General features: G+C 42.5%; 1 protein-coding gene across 2 annotated transcripts in view; it reads right to left on the bottom strand.

The window, feature by feature from the left end:
- Positions 1–18,406, bottom strand: part of CDCP1 (CUB domain containing protein 1) — a 257,865-nt gene that overhangs the window by 43,449 nt on the left and 196,010 nt on the right. The window lies entirely within an intron of this gene.

The following is an 18,406-nucleotide window of genomic DNA, read 5'->3' as shown; positions in this document are numbered from 1 at the left end:
AGCTGCTCTGGCTTTTTTTTTGCTTTTTTTTCTGGCACCGCACAGAAAACCACCCAGCTTTAGCCCATGCGGTGCTCAAACTCCTGTGTCATTCTCACATTCTTGTGAGAACAGTGTGACAGTCTGGGCACCGCATGATTCAAACTCCCCGAGAACTGCACAGTGCTGGAAGAAAACAGAGCAGATGCTCTGGAGGCAGTGCTGGCAGAAAGGCTCTAGAGAAGGCAGAGAGAGAGAGTTTATTGTAGAAAGAATCAGACACCACACGTCAACAGGAGCCGGCAACAGCTCCAGGGCCTTACAATGAAGATTTGCAAGCCTAAAATTTAGGCATCTATTTAAGTGGCTAGTACTGAAAATCACCACTAAGCACAACATTTTTTCTCTGCTCCAAGTCCTCCCCCTACAGCTGCCGAATTTTTAGGCCCCTAAATTCAGAAGGTTGGCTTTAATCAATTTTAAAATGGGGCCCATTTAGGTGTCAGACTTCCCAAGTAGTAAAACATTTGCTAAAGAGCCTTAGTTTCCAACCTTGAAAGCATTACAGTGGCCTCAGATTACCCTACAATCTAGGGACATAGATATGCCCAAGATTAGGAATGATACTACTGCATGCCTGTCACATTGGCAAAAATTCCTTATTGTCAAGTAGACCCTTGCCCCTTCTGGATGTGGCTGAAGAATAATTGTTTTGTGTGTACAGCTGGGCATGTATGGGATGGTTGGTGAGAATTATAAATGCATCCCCGGAAGAGGGATGCTCGCCAGAGCCTTTAAAGACAGCAATTACTAGCACAGAAAAATGTGACTCTACCTATGTCAGTTGTGACATTTCAAAACCTATCGACAGTAAGTAAAGTGATAGAAAAGTGGGTCTTTATTCAGTTAGAGGACTATCGAGAACAGGGGTGGGCAATTCCAGTCCTCGAGGGCCACAAACCTGTCGAGGTTTTAGGATATCCTAATGAATATGCATGACATAGATTTGCATACAACTGAGGCAGAGTGCATGCAAATCTCTCTCATGCATATTCATTAGGGATATCCTGAAAACCAGACTGGTTTGTGGCCCTCGAGGACCGAACTGCCCACCCCTGATCTAGAAGATCATAAAGTACTTGACCAATATCAGATTGGGCTTTGGAAATGTCATGGCAGAGAGACATGTCTCTTGGACGGAGTCACTGCATTGCAATATAGAAAGCCTGCAGTTTCACTGATTCAGTTGGATGTTTCAGCCACATTTGATACGGTTAGTTATGAAATCCTGTCAGATCATGCTCGGGCAACTGGAATGAATTCTTTTGTCTGGTAGGATGAATAGAAAACCGTTCATGATGGAAGGGAATGAAATTCAGGGTTCTGCAGGGATCTGCATTATCAGCAATGCTGTTAAATATCTACTTACAGCCTCCTGGGAGATTTCATCATCCCTAGGGGTAAATTATCATATCTGCCTGGCTGGGAGTGTCCCTTTGGAATTGTTCACTGCTGTTAAAAATTGTGAACAAATTGATGAAGACTAGCAGGTTAGTCTTGAATCTGCAAAAAACTGTATTACTATTAGGCAGGTAGAAATTTGCCTCCTGTGAATGTGCATCCCTGAAGTTCAGGATCTAGGAGTAATTCTCAATTCAAGATTAAAGTTTAAAGTCACAGTTTAAATGGTTGCTAAAAACAGCACTTTTTTAAAATTACAGATGAAAAGGAAACTAAAAATCTAATGAGATTATTTTCAAGAGAGTTACATGGAGGTTGTGTGAATAAAAGTGGCATGTGTGCGTGCAATTTCATGACCCCCTGAGAATCCGCACTCACTTGCAGTACCACGCATAATTACTAACAGGGAGAAAAAGGGGGTAGTCTAGGGGCAGTCCATGGTGAGGCTCAGTAGTACACGTGCAAGTTGATCTTTTGCAAGCAGTATATGTGCCCGAACTTGTCCATACACTTTTACACCTTGTGATTGACTGGCACAACTTAAATCAGACTTGTCTTTTCTCTGCAGTTTTTGGGTGAGAGGTCTGGGTGCTCTAGTGGAGATGATTCCAAGAACATGTGCAAGCAAGTTATTTCAGAAGCTGAGCATGCACACGCTTTATAAAATATCTGCCTCCACAATTAGTTCTAGATTATTACCGCATGAATTGCTACAATTCTTACACACATATTGCTATAAAATGAATATAAAGAAAGTGTGCATGTTCCTGCATTGCAAATGTATTCGTGTAGTGAAAGATACATTCATATTCTGGGGGCCCAAACAACTCCACCTCCATCAATAACTAGCAGGACTGGATCTCATTTAGTCTGATTATTTTTCTTTTGTTTGAGCAACTAGAGAATTAGATCTCGGGCGTGCAGTAGATGTGGTTTACTTGGATCTCAGCAAAGCTCCCACACAGGAGGCTCATGAATAAAACGAGCAGCTTGGAAGTGGGTCCCAAGGTGGTTGACTAATAGACAGAGGGTAGTGGTCAAAGGCTTGGCAGTTAAGATTCACTGCCAATAAGTGCAAAAAAGGCATTTGGGGTGCAGATTTCCACACTGCAAGCCTCCAATTTATTTTAAAATGAAAGATACTGTGTACTCCCATAATACAGATGAGATTCTTGAAAATACTACAAGGTGGGGGGGACGGGACGGACTTCTTACAATTTCTGAACGTTACATAAGTACAGATCAGACCAATGGTCCAGGCCAGGCAGGTCAGGGCAATGATCCACTGAGCCCAAAGTCCTGTCTTCATCTGCAGCCAATCCAGGCCACTAGGAAGCATCCATTTCTTGGTGCTCACTCCGAGAAGTAAAAGATCATAAAACCTTGTCCATGCCTTTTTTTTAAATTCATCTTTCAGGAACAGATTCAGCAGCTTAATTGTGCATTCATTGAAAATTATACTCTGTGAAATTGTTTTAAAATCTGCTACCAGAGAGAGACTGGGGCACTTCCATGTGGTAGCTCAGGCAAAGAAGGCCCAAGGGTCTCATGAGACAACGTATGCACCAATTATCCTTCTCATTTTTGACAGACAACAAGCACAAAAATTCTCTTTCGTACAACTTTATATAAGCTGAGCTTAAATGTGTGCCAGCTATGAGCCAAGTGTGCCCGAGCAAGAATAGTGTTGTCTGTGTCATATTTTATTGCACAGCAGAATAATTTTCAATGACAAACAATTCCCTTAAAGCTGCTATAGATTTCTACACAGAATCTAAATAGTAGCAGAATACCCTCACCTCAGTCACATGCAGAACATGGACAGACTCTCACCAAATATGGAATAAAGAGAGCATAAATAACGTATAAATAAAATGCACAAATAAAAATGAACTGGAAACTACAACAAGCCAACTCAGTATACTATATAGCAATGGAAAAACAGAATCATACAACATCAAACAATAAAAACAAGGAATACATTAAAGAAAAAAAATGGTATAACAAGGTTATTGCTTTTGCATTCATAATAGGTTATTAAGTACCTTAAGCATACAATTGTTACAATTTGCAGTACAGTAGCATTAAAACTCCCTTGGGAGCCCTCTTTATGTACAGAAAATATGCTTAAGCTTTCAGGTGGCAATTGCTGGAGTACGTGTATGTGCAAAGCCCCCCCGCCCCCACTGAGGCGTACAGTGGGTGTGTGCTCTCTGAGCTATATGAGTAAATTCCTAGGTATGCACATAGTCCGTGCGTCAGAGGGTACACACTTAGACCAGAACGCATACACGTTGCTGTCTGGATACATGTGCGCACACTTTGCTGGTCATAGAAAACAAGTGTCAGCATCAGGTAAGCAAACACTAGGGTCAAGTGTGCTAGGGAGCGGTTGCGGGGGGGGGGGGGGGGAGGTCGGGCTGTACTGAAGCAGGGCTGGGGAGGAGGTCAGAGTGTGCTGGGGTGGGGATGTGGGGGAAGAAGGGAAGGAAGAGTGTGCTGGGGTCCACATAAGGAAGGGGGGTGAAAGACATGGGTATGGGTCAGCCTGTGGACAGAGAGGGATGAGCACTCCCAACGTGACATACCCTCCCCCCACTGAATGTTCAATGGTTATTTTATATCTATTTCACAGTCCTTTCAACAGGCAGACCATGAGTGCCTCTGTGTTCAAAGCAGCAGTTACTTTGCAGAGTCACTTACTGCTGCGTTTCAACAATGGCCCCACTTACAGAATGCATTAGTAGATGGGACACATTAGGGCAAGCCTAAATAAATAATCTGCGGTGCACTGTAAAAGAGCATTTCATTCAAGGTCATCCAACAGAAGCCAAAAACACACAGCAAAAGAATTTTAAAAATATTTCCGTGCTATAGGGTTAGTTTCCTTCATATTGGTTAATTCCAAAACTATTCTATTTAAAAGTCATGCTCATCCCTCCTTTAAATGGAAAAGCAAAGTTTGAAGGAAAAACAAGAAATGGGTAATTTAAAAAAGAAAGATCTGTTTGTTTGTTTTTCTAATGTTCTGACCTTGGTAGAAGCAGGAGCTGGCGTTTATGTATATAAAGAGTCAAAAAAAAAAAAAAAAGGAATACTGCAAGGACCCAACCTGCTTCTGTGGGATTCTTTACCAATTTGGGGGGGAATATTCTGATTTGCAAAAATTCAGGAAGGTAACATTTTCTTTTTTAATTAAAAAAAACAAAACATTTTTTAAAATAATTAAAACAAATTAGAGAATTTTTTTTTTTGAAGCATGGAGTGGGTGGGAGAGGAGGGAGAAGTGTTTGCAGATGGCAGTCTTCCGATTTGGCAGAGTAACAAAGGAGGCAGGTAAGTTACCAAATAGCAACAAGTACGAAAAAGGTTGCAGGGCAATTCATACGAGCATTTTACTTTCCCTTTCTTGTTTCAATTTTGAAATGGGTCCATGCATTCTGGGAAAACATTACTACTAGCTTTTACACAGACGTGCCTGCCCTAAAAATGTGGCTGCTACAGGCTGAATGGTTCGGGAGACTGTGTGCACACGGACAAAAGTAAATACAAAAGCAGATTTTTGGTAGAAAAAACAAAAAACACTACAAAGAGAGAACAGTTTGACTTGCTAAGCTTCTCCCCCACCTCCCCCCATAGCCACAAAATGATAGCTCCCAGCACATCTGTCCCAGAGTATTTTAAGAGGGCAGCGGTTCCCATTTTTAGCAGACCTGGCGGTGACTCAAGGGACGCTGTCCATCTGGTGTGTGCAGTACTCACGTTTGGCCTGTGACCGGGGAACCCAGCTCTACCTCCTCCTTTCAGATTGTTTAATATTGCAGCAGGCAAAATGCTTCCTTTTTGTTTTTTTCCCTGCATTTGATACAGATATAGCAAAAAAACACATACACTGGGATTGCTGAGTGCAAGAAAAGCTATGCAGCGTCACAGATTGAAATCATTGTCCGTAAGAATCTTGCAAGGGTGTAGGGTGATGCTTTTTCTTTTTTTGTATCCAGCATGCATGCACTGAACAACTTTTAAATACAGAGCCCTTAGGCTCCTTATTTATCACCTTGTCTGTCTTCTCAATTTTCCCATTTTAAACAGGTGAGAAGAACTACCATCATGGGGAAAAACAACATATGGGAACCAGGGTTTTCAACACACTGTAGAGTTTTGTTCTAAATTATGTTCAATTCCTTTATTCCTTTTCTCATGCGCAGTGACTCATGATGATCTGTCTCTGCTTTATCACAAATCACTACTGATGCATTTCTTAGGACGTCTCTGAAAATGATGCGAACTGCCTCTCCGGGATGGTGGGGCAGAGAGGGGGAATTTCCACGCCCCTCATGCATGGCTCACAAAACATTACACACAGGAAATTAAAATGATGCAAACCCCACCTCCTTTACAGAGGACTGCTACATGGTACCCCCCTCCCCATATCTGTAACCATTTAAAGCACACCCTGGCAGTTTGAATAGGAACGGATTTTATATTACATTAAAAATAAAATGCATTAAAAACGCTTAGCTTACTGTCTAGACTTTAAATAAAAAGCATACTGATAAAGATTAAACCTTACTCCCATTAGCATTTATGCAAAGGGAGGAGGAAGAGGATTCATAAAAAGAAAATCCCCCAGGACACAGATTTTTGTTAGGAATACATTGGGGGGAAAAGCATAGTGCTAATGCTGCTTGTCAACTTCATAAACACCTCACCACACGTCCAGAATAAGTCAACTATCAAAATGAGGTTCTCTCTGCAAGTCTTACATAAATCGACACTCACCACAAAAAAAGAAAAAAACAAACAAACAACTTTAGGTCCAGCTGCACCAGCCTAACAAAACGTACACTTGGCTGAATTGTCGCATTTTGAGATTAGCATGGGGAGGACCCAAACAATCAGCATTTTCCAGTACATACAACAGTAGGGTCACTACCCGTCTCCATTAGGGATGTGCAGGGGAAAAATATTTGTTTTCAGGAGTTTTTTCCCTCACAAATTTCAGTTAGTTGATTGCTTGATTTGTTTCATTCATAACAAGAAACGAATCATACAATAAAGAAAAAAAAAATGCCAAAAATGGAAAACGGAAGCTCCCGCACACCCAGAAAAATGCCGGGGCCAGAATATCCCCAGAGGGGATCAGCCTGTGAGGCCTAGGCCAGGCCGAAGCCTTGGCCTTGCATAGGCTGCGGTCATAGCGACCTACCACACTCTCTGCCTACATAAATCCGACTCCTCAGCTGAACTCATGCCCAATGCTGGGGCCTGGCACAGAGGCCAGTTCCTGATGACTGAGCCTCAGCCGGAGGCCAGATCCAGGCCTTTCGTCGCAAACTGGCCCCAGACCAAATGCCACGACCCTGCCTGGAGGCCATGTCCCAATGCAGCAGCCTATCTGGAAGCCGGGTCCCGATGCCTGGGCCTCTGCTTCAGCTCAGACCCAGGTCTAGAGCCCAGGCATCGCCGCTACTCCTTCATTGTTCTCTTCTTTTTTCTGATGCCGTTAATTAACTCTGGTGCACTCACCTAAGTGGACGGCGCCATTTTGATGTACGGCATTGCTGAACCATTGCCGTACATCAAAATAGCACCGTTCACTGAGTGAATGACCTGGAGTTTAACAACTCTGGTGAACCCAGCAGATGGTGGTCAGAAGAAAGAATAGGATGAGGGAGTAGCGGCGAGGCCTGGGCTCTGAGCTTGGGCCTGATCTGAGGCTGGGTCCCTGGCATTGGGATGCAGCCTCCAGGCCAGGCTCTGACATCAGGCCTAGGTCTAGAGCCAGCATCCGGGCCAGGTGGCAGCATCAGGCCTGAGTCCAGGCCAAGGCCAGACGTCAGGACACAGCCTCCGAGCCAGGTAACAGCATCAGGCCTGAGTCCGGGCTGAGATCCCGGAGTTGGGACCTGGCCTCCAGGCCAGGCCATAGCAGTAAGTCTGGGCCCGGGCTCCGGTCTAGGCCCAGACTTGCCAAATACTCCCACCATTTCAGGTAAGAGACCCTGGTGTCACTGTCGGGCCTAGGTCACAGCCCCTACTTTGGGCCTTGGCGCTATGCCCTAGGCGAGGCCCCCGCTTCAATCCTAGCCTTAGACCAGATGGTTTAATTTAAAATGAATGCAATGAATAAGGTCCTGACACCTGGTTTTCAGCCTAATCCAGACCCAAGCCCGATTCTGCAACCCGGTCTGGAGGCTGGGTTCTGACACCTAGGCCCTTGGCCTAGACTCAGGCCTGGAGATTGGGTCCCGACGCTGGAGCCTAGGCCCGACACCAGGGCCTGGGTCTGGAGGCCGGGACTCAGCCTCAGGTCAAGCCGAAGCCCAGGCCTTGCCGCTGCTCCCTCATCGAATAAAGTTTGTTACATTCAGGGGGGACCCCTATTCAGTTCAGGGGCCCCCCAGAATGAAACAAATCGCTCTTATTCATCATGTCTTTAAAATTTGTTTGAAATGAAGGCACATTCCTAGTCTCCATGCCATCTGGAGCAGGCTAATCCAGTCCTGCCTGCAGGGACTTGGAGTTCTGATTGTCCCATTGATTTATCTAACGAAACCAGAATTACAAGTTCCTGCAGGCAGTGGGGTAAAGCCAGGACTGGATTAGCCTGCTCCTTATAAAATGTCCCTACATGATAGGGACATAAATTATCACGCAAGCACCAATGTGTCTTTCGTGCAGCCAGGGGCCACCGACAAAGGTGAAGTGACCAATGGAGGAAGAGAAACACTTTGTTGGTGACCCCCTGCCCCCATAAGATGCATTGAGGCAAAAAATGGTATTTCTAGCAATTTCATGTGTCCCAGAAAGGACTGTATAATAATAGCTTGCTTCTTTTCTCACCTACATTTTTCCTGCCCTCTTCATGATCATCCAATCCACACTGCCTCTTCCTTTCTTCCCTTCTCTACCTCGGGTCCTACTGCGTTCCTTTTCCACTCTCTTCTGCAGCAGGTCCTGCTGTGCCCTGCATCTTCTACCCTACTTTGTTTGCTCTTTCCCCCCCCCCCCCCCCCCCCTTGCCTCTTTGCTGACTGTCTCTCCCCACTCCCCTTTCATGCAATTTAACACAGCTCTGCAGCCCTGCTGAAGTGTAAGCCAGACACATGGGTCAGGAGGTAGAAGTGTCTTTTTCAACTGTAAATTCTTTGCTGTGTTTTGACAGGGAACGAAGAATTTCATAATAAGGCAATTGAACAAATGACCATTGTTACTCCAGCCAGAGACACTGCCAGCAATCCTGCTAGAACACTAATCTGAACTCATTTAAAGTGATTATTGGACATCCCATGCCAATACCCCAAGCTCTGGCCATAAACTTGACTGAATGTGATTTGTTTCAGTTAACAGACTTAGTGATTTTATATAACAAAGTATAACTGAAGCTCTTTCTAAGACCTCCAAACAGATCAACATTTCCCGGTGATGATTGAACACTGATGAGGCCATAAAAGAATTTCTAATTCTGGGGCTGGATCACACAGGTTAGCTCTACCACAATCTCTTTTCCCAATCCTTTATTGGCACGGGAAAAGGAATTCTCCTTCTGGGCCTGGAGTGTCAGGGGTGCCTTTGCAAATCTTTTCCTGGGAGAGGTATACTTTCTTTCCCACTATGAAAGGTGCAAGTACCAATAAAACACCGGAGATTCTGTTTGAGTGTCCATAAATAAATATTTTACTGATGGTGAATTTGAAGGAGTATATGGCATAGTTAACAGTCCTCAGCATCGCAAATGATCTCTAATGTTTACAGTACTTGTTTCTCTCTCTTTTTTTTCCAGGGCTGGGAAAAAACACTCACCTTCCAGAGCCTGGATTAAAATGAGGTTTCCAGATGGGTAGGGTATCTTTGTTTGGACAGAAAAAACCCTCCAGAATTGGTAAAAATTGGTGAAATAGTTTCTGCACACATAGGCCAATACTGTAAAAAGTGCAGGTGAGCCAGGGCTCCATGTTGTGCGCCTGCTCTCCCGACGCGCACCCAAGCACCTCTCCTAGGCACGCAATTCTCTATTTAAATGAGGTGTCATGCTAATAAGGAAATGCTAGGGACAATAGCTCATCCCTAGTTCCTCCTTATTAGCAGTAGATGTGGCTGTCAGTGGGTCAAAACGACAGACGCTCAATTTTACTGGCATCTGTTTTCGAACCTGTTGACAGCCACGGGTTAGGAAAACTGACCCAGTAAATTTGAATGTCTGTTTTTCTAGCCCGCTGACCAGCAGGCAGATGTTTTTATTTGCTGTTTTTAATTTTAATTTTTTTTTTTAATTTTTGGTTCCTCTGACTTAATATCGCTAGGATATTAAGTTGGAGGGTGCACAGAAAAGCAGTATTTTCTGCTTTTCTGTATACTTTTCAAAGTTGCTTAGACTTTAACGCCTGTCCTTGGGCCACACATTTTACTTTCAGTATCCCCGGGTGACTAATAGGCTCATCAACATGCATTTGCATGTGATGAGTGCTATTAGTTTTCGGGGGGTTGGCAGTGCGCTTTTGACTATTACCCCTTACAGCATCGGGACTGTATTGTACTGTATCGGCCTGAGAGAATCTCAAATTCCTCTCTCCCCAGGGGTGACAACTCCAAATGGATGCTCTCGATAGTTTTCCAGATGATACTAATGGTTAGAATATGCTTTTTTCCTCTCTCTCTAGAAGGGATCCTTTCAGGAACTCGCAGCTCTGGATCGGGGCAGCAAACCATTTTCCTGCCTCTCTTTACCAAAAATCCTCTCCGCCCAAAAAGGAATCCAAAACCAGAATGTCCTTGCATCAGGTCACCTCCATGCCTCTGGTCCCCACAGGAGGCTGCAGAGGGGATGTTATTCCTTATTCTGGGCACCCCCCAGGGACAGGGTTCTCCGTGTCCTATACCCAAGTGACACCCAAGAGTCTCTCAAGACTTCTTACTACAAACATTGTCAAAAACTTGAAAAAACAACCCTAGAAGCCAACTCAACCCGCCAGTTAGTGTTCTGGGAGAGAAAGTTTCCCTGACCTTGCCCACCAGGATCACAAGGCAGGGCTTGATTGAGATAAGCCCAAAATCCAAAGCCGGGAAAAGTGCTTCTATACTGCCACCCAACTCACAACTCAAAGGAATTGCCTCCAGACTCAGTAGAGAGCTGCTTAAATAACCTCCACGAGATGGCCATCTCCATCTCAGCACCCTCAGGGGCTGTACTGAATGGTACCTCCCCTAATTACTAACAAAGAAACACAGAAACATAGAAATGACGGCAGAAAAAGGCCAAACTGTCCATCCAGTCTGCCCAGCAAGCCCACAGGTTACCCCCATACTTAGTTTCTCAGACTGTAAAAGTCAGGGCCCTTGTTTATTGCTGTCTGAGTCAAATTCCCCATTATCTCTTGCCATTGAAGCAGAGAGCAATATTGGAGTTGCATCAAAAGTATCAGACTTATTGGTTAAGGGTAGTAACCGCTGCACCAGCAAGTTACCCCCATGCACTTTTTTCTTCATTCCCATCCTCTAGCCTTTAGGGATCCACAGTGTTTATCCCATGCCCTTTTGAATTCCTTCACTGTTTTTGTGTTCACCACCTCCTCCGGAAGGGCATTCCAGGCATCCACCACCCTCTCCATGAAGAAATACTTCCCAGCATTGGCTCTGAGTCGTCCTCCCTAGAGTTTCATTTCGGGTCCCCTAGTTCTACTCATTTCTTTCCAACGGAGAATGTTTGTTGATGTGCATCATTAAAACCTTTCAGATATCTGAAGGTCTGTATCATAGCTCCCCTGCATCTTCTCTCCTCCAGGATCTACATATTTAGGTCCTTCAACCTCTCCTCATAAGTCATTTGATGGAGACCCCCCCCATCATTTTGGTCACCCTTCTCTGAACTGCCTCCATCCTGTATCTGAACCATGAGATACCTGTCTTTCCCAGCTAAAGGAGTTACCCAGGGCAATATTCATAATGAGCCCCAGTAGGTCATTACATTAATATACTAAAAGTATTGTGATATAGACTAATAGTGCTAGATGTCCAAAATATGGAATTGGTCAAATTATTTCCATAATGATAGTAATTCATAACACTCCCCTTTGTGCACCCCTTAGTGCAAATGCCAGTTAATATCTTTGCAACTGAGTATCTCTCCTTTGTTTAATATACTTCCTTTTATCCCAATTGTTAAAAATCTTGCATTTTGAGCTTTTGTAAACCGTTGTGATGGCTTTTCTGAATGAGTGTATATAAAACTCAATAAATAAATAAATATCAATCAAAGCCATTATATTATTTTTTTCCCAAATGTTTTCTATTCTTTCAACAAGCTGCAGCTTATCTAATTACAGAAACACTAGAACTTCTGAGACTTTCTAAGTATTGGCGGCCAAACTGATTTAGAGGTTTGGAAAAGAAACTAAATGTACATAACTGTTCTTACTGCAATTATTTTGATCTCTTTTTATTGTTTTATGGCTTGACTGCCAATATGTAATCAAGCTGCCATAAGTCCACCTCAAAATTAATTTCTGCAATGACGATTTCCCCTCTGTCTGATACCAACTTGTGAATGCCCCTCTGCTGACATCTGTCCAACAAAGTTATATTTTAAGAACATAAGAAATTGCCATGCTGGGTCAGACCAAGGGTCCATCAAGCCCAGCATCCTGTTTCCAACAGAGGCCAAACCAGGCCACAAGAACCTGGCAATTACCCAAACACCTAGAAGATCCCATGCTACTGATGCAATTAATAGCAATGGCTATTCCCTAAGTAAACTTGATTAATAGCAGTTAATGGACTTCTCTTCCAAGAACTTATCCAAACCTTTTTTGAACCCAGCTATACTAACTGCACTAACTACATCCTCTGGCAACAAATTCCAGAGCTTTATTATGCGTTGAGTGAAAAAGAATTTTCTCCGATTAGTCTTAAATGTGCTACTTGCTAACTTCATGGTATGCCCCCTAGTCCTTCTATTATTCGAAAGTGTAAATAACCGATTCACATCTATTCGTTCAAGACCTTTCATGATTTTAAAGTCCTCTATTATATCCCCCCTCAGCCGTCTCTTCTCCAAGCTGAAAAGCCCTAATCTCTTCAGCCTTTCCTCATAGGAGAGCTGTTCCATCCCTTTTATCATTTTGGTTGCCCTTCTCTGTACCTTCTCCATTGCAACTATATCTTTTTTGAGATACGGCGACCAGAATTGTACACAGTATTCAAGGTGTGGTCTCACCATGGAGCGATATAGAGGCATTATGACATTTTCCGTTCTATTAACCATTCCCTTCCTAATAATTCCTAACATTCTATTTGCTTTTTTGAATGTTGCAGCACACTGAGCCAACGATTTCAAGGTATTATCTACTATGACGCCTAGATTTCTTTCTTGGGTGGTAGCTCCTAATATGGAACCTAACACCGTGTAACTACAGCAAGGGTTATTTTTCCCTATATGCAACACCTTGCACTTGTCCACATTAAATTTCATCTGCCATTTGGATGCCCAATCTTCCAGTCTTGCAAGGTCCTTCTGTAATGTATCACAGTCTGCTTGTGATTTAACTACTCTGAATAATTTTGTATCATCCGCAAATTTGATAACCTCACTTGTCTTATTTCCTTTCCAGATCATTGATATATATATTGAAAAGCACCGGTCCAAGTACAGATCCCTGAGGCACTCCACTGTTTACCCTTTTCCACTGAGAAAATTGACCATTTAGTCCTGCTCTGTTTCCTGTCTTTTAACCAGTTTGTAATCCACGAAAGGACATCGCCTCCTATCCCATGACTTTTTAGTTTTCATAGAAGCCTCTCATGAGGCTTCTACGCCTTCTGAAAATCTTTGTCAAACGCCTTCTGAAAATCCAACTACCCCTGAAAAAGAAACATTGTACAAATAGGCCTCAAGCAGATACAAGGTTTCATCTTATTTACAGAAGCAGCCTCTATGACAGGTAAGAGTTCTAGCCTACCTATTGCTCCATAGGCCAGGCTTGCATGGGACCAATCTGCAACATGGCGTGGAGGTCAGTGGTTTTGGAGCTAAGTGATGCATTATGCTGTCACACTAAATTTGACAAAGGGGGGAGGATTGTAAGGGTACTCCACACAGCTCTTAAAAAAAAAAAATACGCCAGCAAAAGGTATAACTCAGAGGAGTGAAGAGGCAGAGATGCAAGTTAAAAACAAGTCATATACTGTATCACATTTTTGCTAGAGGAATGCTTGGGGAAGACTAGTGCTGCAAGTTCAGTTTAGAAAAAGTATTTAGGAATGCTGAAATATACCAAAGGTGAGTGTCTGCATCCCAACTTAGCTTTAGACTCATCATGCATGTTGACAGTGCATATTGCACTGATTAGACTTGTAAAACTAGCCAAAACTGCTGAAATGCCTTAAAGTATGTAAAAGGTCAAAAAGTATGGTAAGGGTCAGCCCTGAGTTTTGGTGTGGCTCCTGGGTTCAATTTACAAGAAATCACATGACTTACAAGAACAAGAATTCAATCTTATTAGTGTATATGAGATAAAATCATAATGCCAACCAATAAGGAAAGTGTTATGTTTACTAAGTAACTAACTCATTGGTGTACAAATTAGAGATGGTGATCTATTTAACCTATTGTATCACTAATATTCTCACTGTTCCTGAATTGTTCTTACTGGTAATTGCACTCTCGAGATATCCCATTTCCTTGAATACATATTTTTCTCTTTCAGCTGCTAGTGTTAAGCATTAATTTACAGCCCACAACACACTGCTTCCTCTTCCTGTTACCTATTGGTTAATAACAGAAAAAAAAAACAAAAAAACAACAGACCACAGAAAGAGGTGGGAATAGGAGCACTTGTGTAAGACCCTTAATCTTTACACAAGGTAAACCATTATTTTCATATAGAGAATGAAATGATCCTTTTCACCACTTGAATAAGGCTAAGAGTGAGCCAGTCCAGTAAGGTGTGTAGAAAAAGTTCAGAAAAAAAATTTCCAGAGAACCTGAAGAAATTTGGCAGAGAATTATAGGTGAAAGTGAGAGGATCCTAGTGCAGCACAGGGGATCTGTGCACGCACACACACACATACATTCTTGCTGCCATTGACAGAAGTAGTAAACTCCATTAGGATTTCCCTTTTGCATTAAGTCAGAGGATGACAGAAGAGTCAGGAGAGCGCAATGGGAGTCACAAAGACCCTGTAATACATATCTCTGTACACACCTCTGAATATCAAAGTTAGCCAGATAACTTAGCCAGCTACCTCTGTTCCCCCACAGAATGTCTGCCTGCCCTCGGAATGCCCTACCCTCTACCTAGCCCCAATTTACCTGGCTAGAATTTAGCTGGATAAGTTTCTGAAAATGATTTTTTTTGCTTTTGAATATGGACCGCTTCATGTCTTTGTCAAATAAATGCAAATCCTTGGGAGCCCCATGTGAAGTGGATCGTTGCATTATCTCCTTCCATTGATGTCCAATTCACCATCTTTATGAACTTTTAATAGTGTCACCTGCCTTTATGACTGTGGAGAGGGGGCTGGCTTCACTTGAGAGAAGCAATTCTTCTTCATGACCTCTACAGCCCACTTGCAATGCAGTGGTAGTACCAGCAGTGGGAGAGGCACTTACCAGCTTTTACTTCACACTCTGCCTATTCTGCATAGTATAATACCTTAGGATACTGTATTTTACAGTATCCTACGCAAAGAAAGGCAACTTTTGTTGTAAGCAAAGTTAATTTTTTCTCCCGAGTGCCACATATCCAGCTGCTCTCTAACCTCCTGTGGGAGCGCTTGGCTCCATGAGTGGTTAATCAGGGTCAGAACAGTGCTGATGAAGAAATAGGAGGAAAAAAAAAAAGACCTAATTTTATTATTAGTTTCTCTTTCTGAGAATGTATCCAGCCACACTCAAACATCATACACCCACAAAGTTGTGGGTAGCAGCGTAACCTCATTGACATTTTGAGTTGGCAAGGTTGATAGGAATCTTTTCCCCATAGTTAGAAAATGCGACAAAATTACTTCAGGAAATAAAGATCCTCCAGTAGTAATTCAAATCACAGTAAACATTTACTGAGCTGTTAACATTCAGGATTATTAATACTAAGAGAAAACACAAGGTTCTTGCTAGAGAGATAGCTAAAATATTTACTTTCTAAAACCCAGCATGTTACTAGGAGAAGTTTGTGGAAATGCGCTCAATTAAGGAAATGAGATCCTGCGGTGCAGTAAGTCTCAATACCAGACATCAATCATTATTTACAAGGCGCTGCTTGAAGCAAGGTTGCAGTCCCATTACATAGAGCTCTGTTCCCTTTCATACCAATTAAAAATACGAGAAAAAAAAAAAAAAAAAAAAGGATATTGGGGACCAATCCCACCGGAGCACATTGTTCTATGTGTGGCTGAAGTCTCTTGAGAAGACGTGAGAAGCAGAAGAGGATTATAAGAGCACATCCAACGAAAGCAATGTACTGCTAAAGGTCAGAGTCAATACAAGTAAGCAAAAGGATGTGGAGCAATGCATTAAAGGAAGGAAAATATCTGTCACCATTCTGCACAATTGGGAAGTCCACAGGGAGAGCGATACAGCCGACATAAGCCTACTCGCAATTCACTGCAAGGCCCATGTGTCATTTATTCCACAAAAGATGACAAGCTGGAACCCTCCATATCTACAGTCACGTGGCACATAGCTGTAGAAATGCTTAAAGCTACTCAGCAGAGGTTTGATTGAACACTGTAGCTATATTTAACTCTGCTACCAGTCCACAAGCTCCTTATGTTGCGTGCAGGGTTTCTAAATTTTTACTAATATTTTGTTATCACTAATTGAAGTGGGAAGTAAATCATGAGTGGGATAGTGCTATTCTTAGAGACGGCATTATATACACATACAAGGACTTGCACTAACAGTTTGAAACAGAGCTATAGCACGAAAGTATAATCACTCTCCAAAAAGAATCAGTTTTAATCTTCATCAGAAAAGTTCTAAAAATGAAGTCATTTGACAAACTAGAGAAACTATCCAAAAAGAAAAAAAAAAAAGGCTTAACTTTGTGATTGCTCTGGCCCAGTGCCTTATTCTTTACCCAAAAATGAACAGCTTCAAAATGCAGCTGTAAAAAGACAAACTGTTGTACAATGAATGACAATCCCGATGCTGCTGTTTTGGATGTAGACTAGGCCAGTTTATTGGGTTATTTCCTGCAGTGTGTCGAATGACCACTTTTTAAACACCAACAAGTACATTTTTAGAACTTTTCTGATAAGGATTATGAGAATGACTGTCTGGTGGATGGCTATACTTTCACGCTATAGCGCAATTTCAAAATAAATCGATAGCACAAGTCTACATGTTTATGTGACACCCTCTTTAATTATCACTATAAGGTTGAAATTTACATTCCGCTTTATTCACTCAATGATTTAGTAGTATGGATCGTGTTGCGCTAACATTGGGTAGATATTTATATATTATTGTCAGGAAGGTCCCAAACTTTAAAAAGCGATTAATCTCTTATTGAACTGAGTGTAACCCCCTTTTCTTAGCAAACTCTCTGTAGTAGACAAGGGGCCACCTTTGAGTGTTTGAGTAGGGTAGTTTTACTTCTATTATTACCCCATGAAAAAAGTACTCACAACAGGAACTGGGAGAGGAAAAAGACGTACATGGAAGATGGAAAATAATTTAGCATCTGGGGACCAGGATAAAAGGGAAATCCAGACTGGGGGAAGGGAGTTAGGCATCCCTACCCGTACTCTTGTGCTGCTTCTTCTCTTATCCCCATCTCTTTCATTCCCCAATCCTGAATACCCCTCGCTCTCACATACACACATAAAAATTGCCCCTTCTTCGGTCCCCATCAGCTTGCAAGCCTGCTCTTCCCTCAGTCAGCATGCCAACTAGCACAGCCCCCTTCCAGCTCAAGCAAGCCAGGCTGCCTGCCTCCAGGCCCTCCCCAGCAAGCCCCAAACCTTGGCTCCTCTGCACCATCTAGAACAGCTGATCAGCCGATGAGAGCACTGTCCCTCTGAAGCTTGAGACGCACAAGCGCCTGTGCTCTTAATGCTAATCTAGCATTCTCGGCCTCACTAGATCAGCATGAAAGGACAGGCATCCATTCAGCTCAAACTCACCACACATTTTCATTAAGTGCTACTGTAAATGGAAATTGCAGTTACCTCACAGAGAATTACATAGTGCTAGCATCAGCAGATCCAGATGGTGTGGGTAGGAACACAGGAGAAAAAAGTTGCTCGGGCTTCAGGCCAGAGTGGCCCACACCATTCCAATGCCTATGTATTTTATTCTCTTCTTCAGGGTAGCAGGGCAATTTTGAATGTGCTGTAAGCCTGCCTCCTTTAGGAGGCTGCACCTACAGTGCAGAAAATAACCATAAATGAGGAGGCAATGCCATTCTGATGTTAGGGCAGCCTTGCAAAATATGGTGCACAAGTACCCTCTATCTCAATGCACACAGGTAGAAATAAATTTAGAAAAAAATCTTAAGGCAGAAGTCAAACAATTTTTTAGGAGTCAGGGACAATGTTTCTTTTTTTTTCTCTCATTTTTCTCATATTTTTCTTGGCTTTTTTTTTTTTAATTTTTTTTTTCTTTGCTCTCCTGTATTTTAGGGACCCAATTAACCTGGCTCATAATATTTTTCTAGCCCTGTCAATACAGTATGTCCTTCTGTGAACACACACCACAAAATAGTTTACAGAATCCAAATACATCAACATAAAACACACAGAAATACAGTAGTATAACAATCCTAATACATGACTCAGTATCATTAAAAAGCTATTTTGAAAATAGATGCCATTTCAAAAATTATAGCCTCCTGTAGCAGGGAACTGCAATGTCAATTTAGTGTAATACTTAACAAAAATATGTGGTGATTCTCTTTATATTTGTAATAGACTGTCGTTAGTGCACACTAGATTATAAATTACCAAAGATCAGCAGAATCAATAACCA

Source organism: Rhinatrema bivittatum, chromosome 2, assembly GCF_901001135.1.
Source record: "Rhinatrema bivittatum chromosome 2, aRhiBiv1.1, whole genome shotgun sequence".
Taxonomy (NCBI): Eukaryota; Metazoa; Chordata; class Amphibia; order Gymnophiona; family Rhinatrematidae; genus Rhinatrema; species Rhinatrema bivittatum.
Note: the sequence above shows the minus strand (reverse complement) of the source record. Positions and strands in the feature narration are given on the sequence as shown.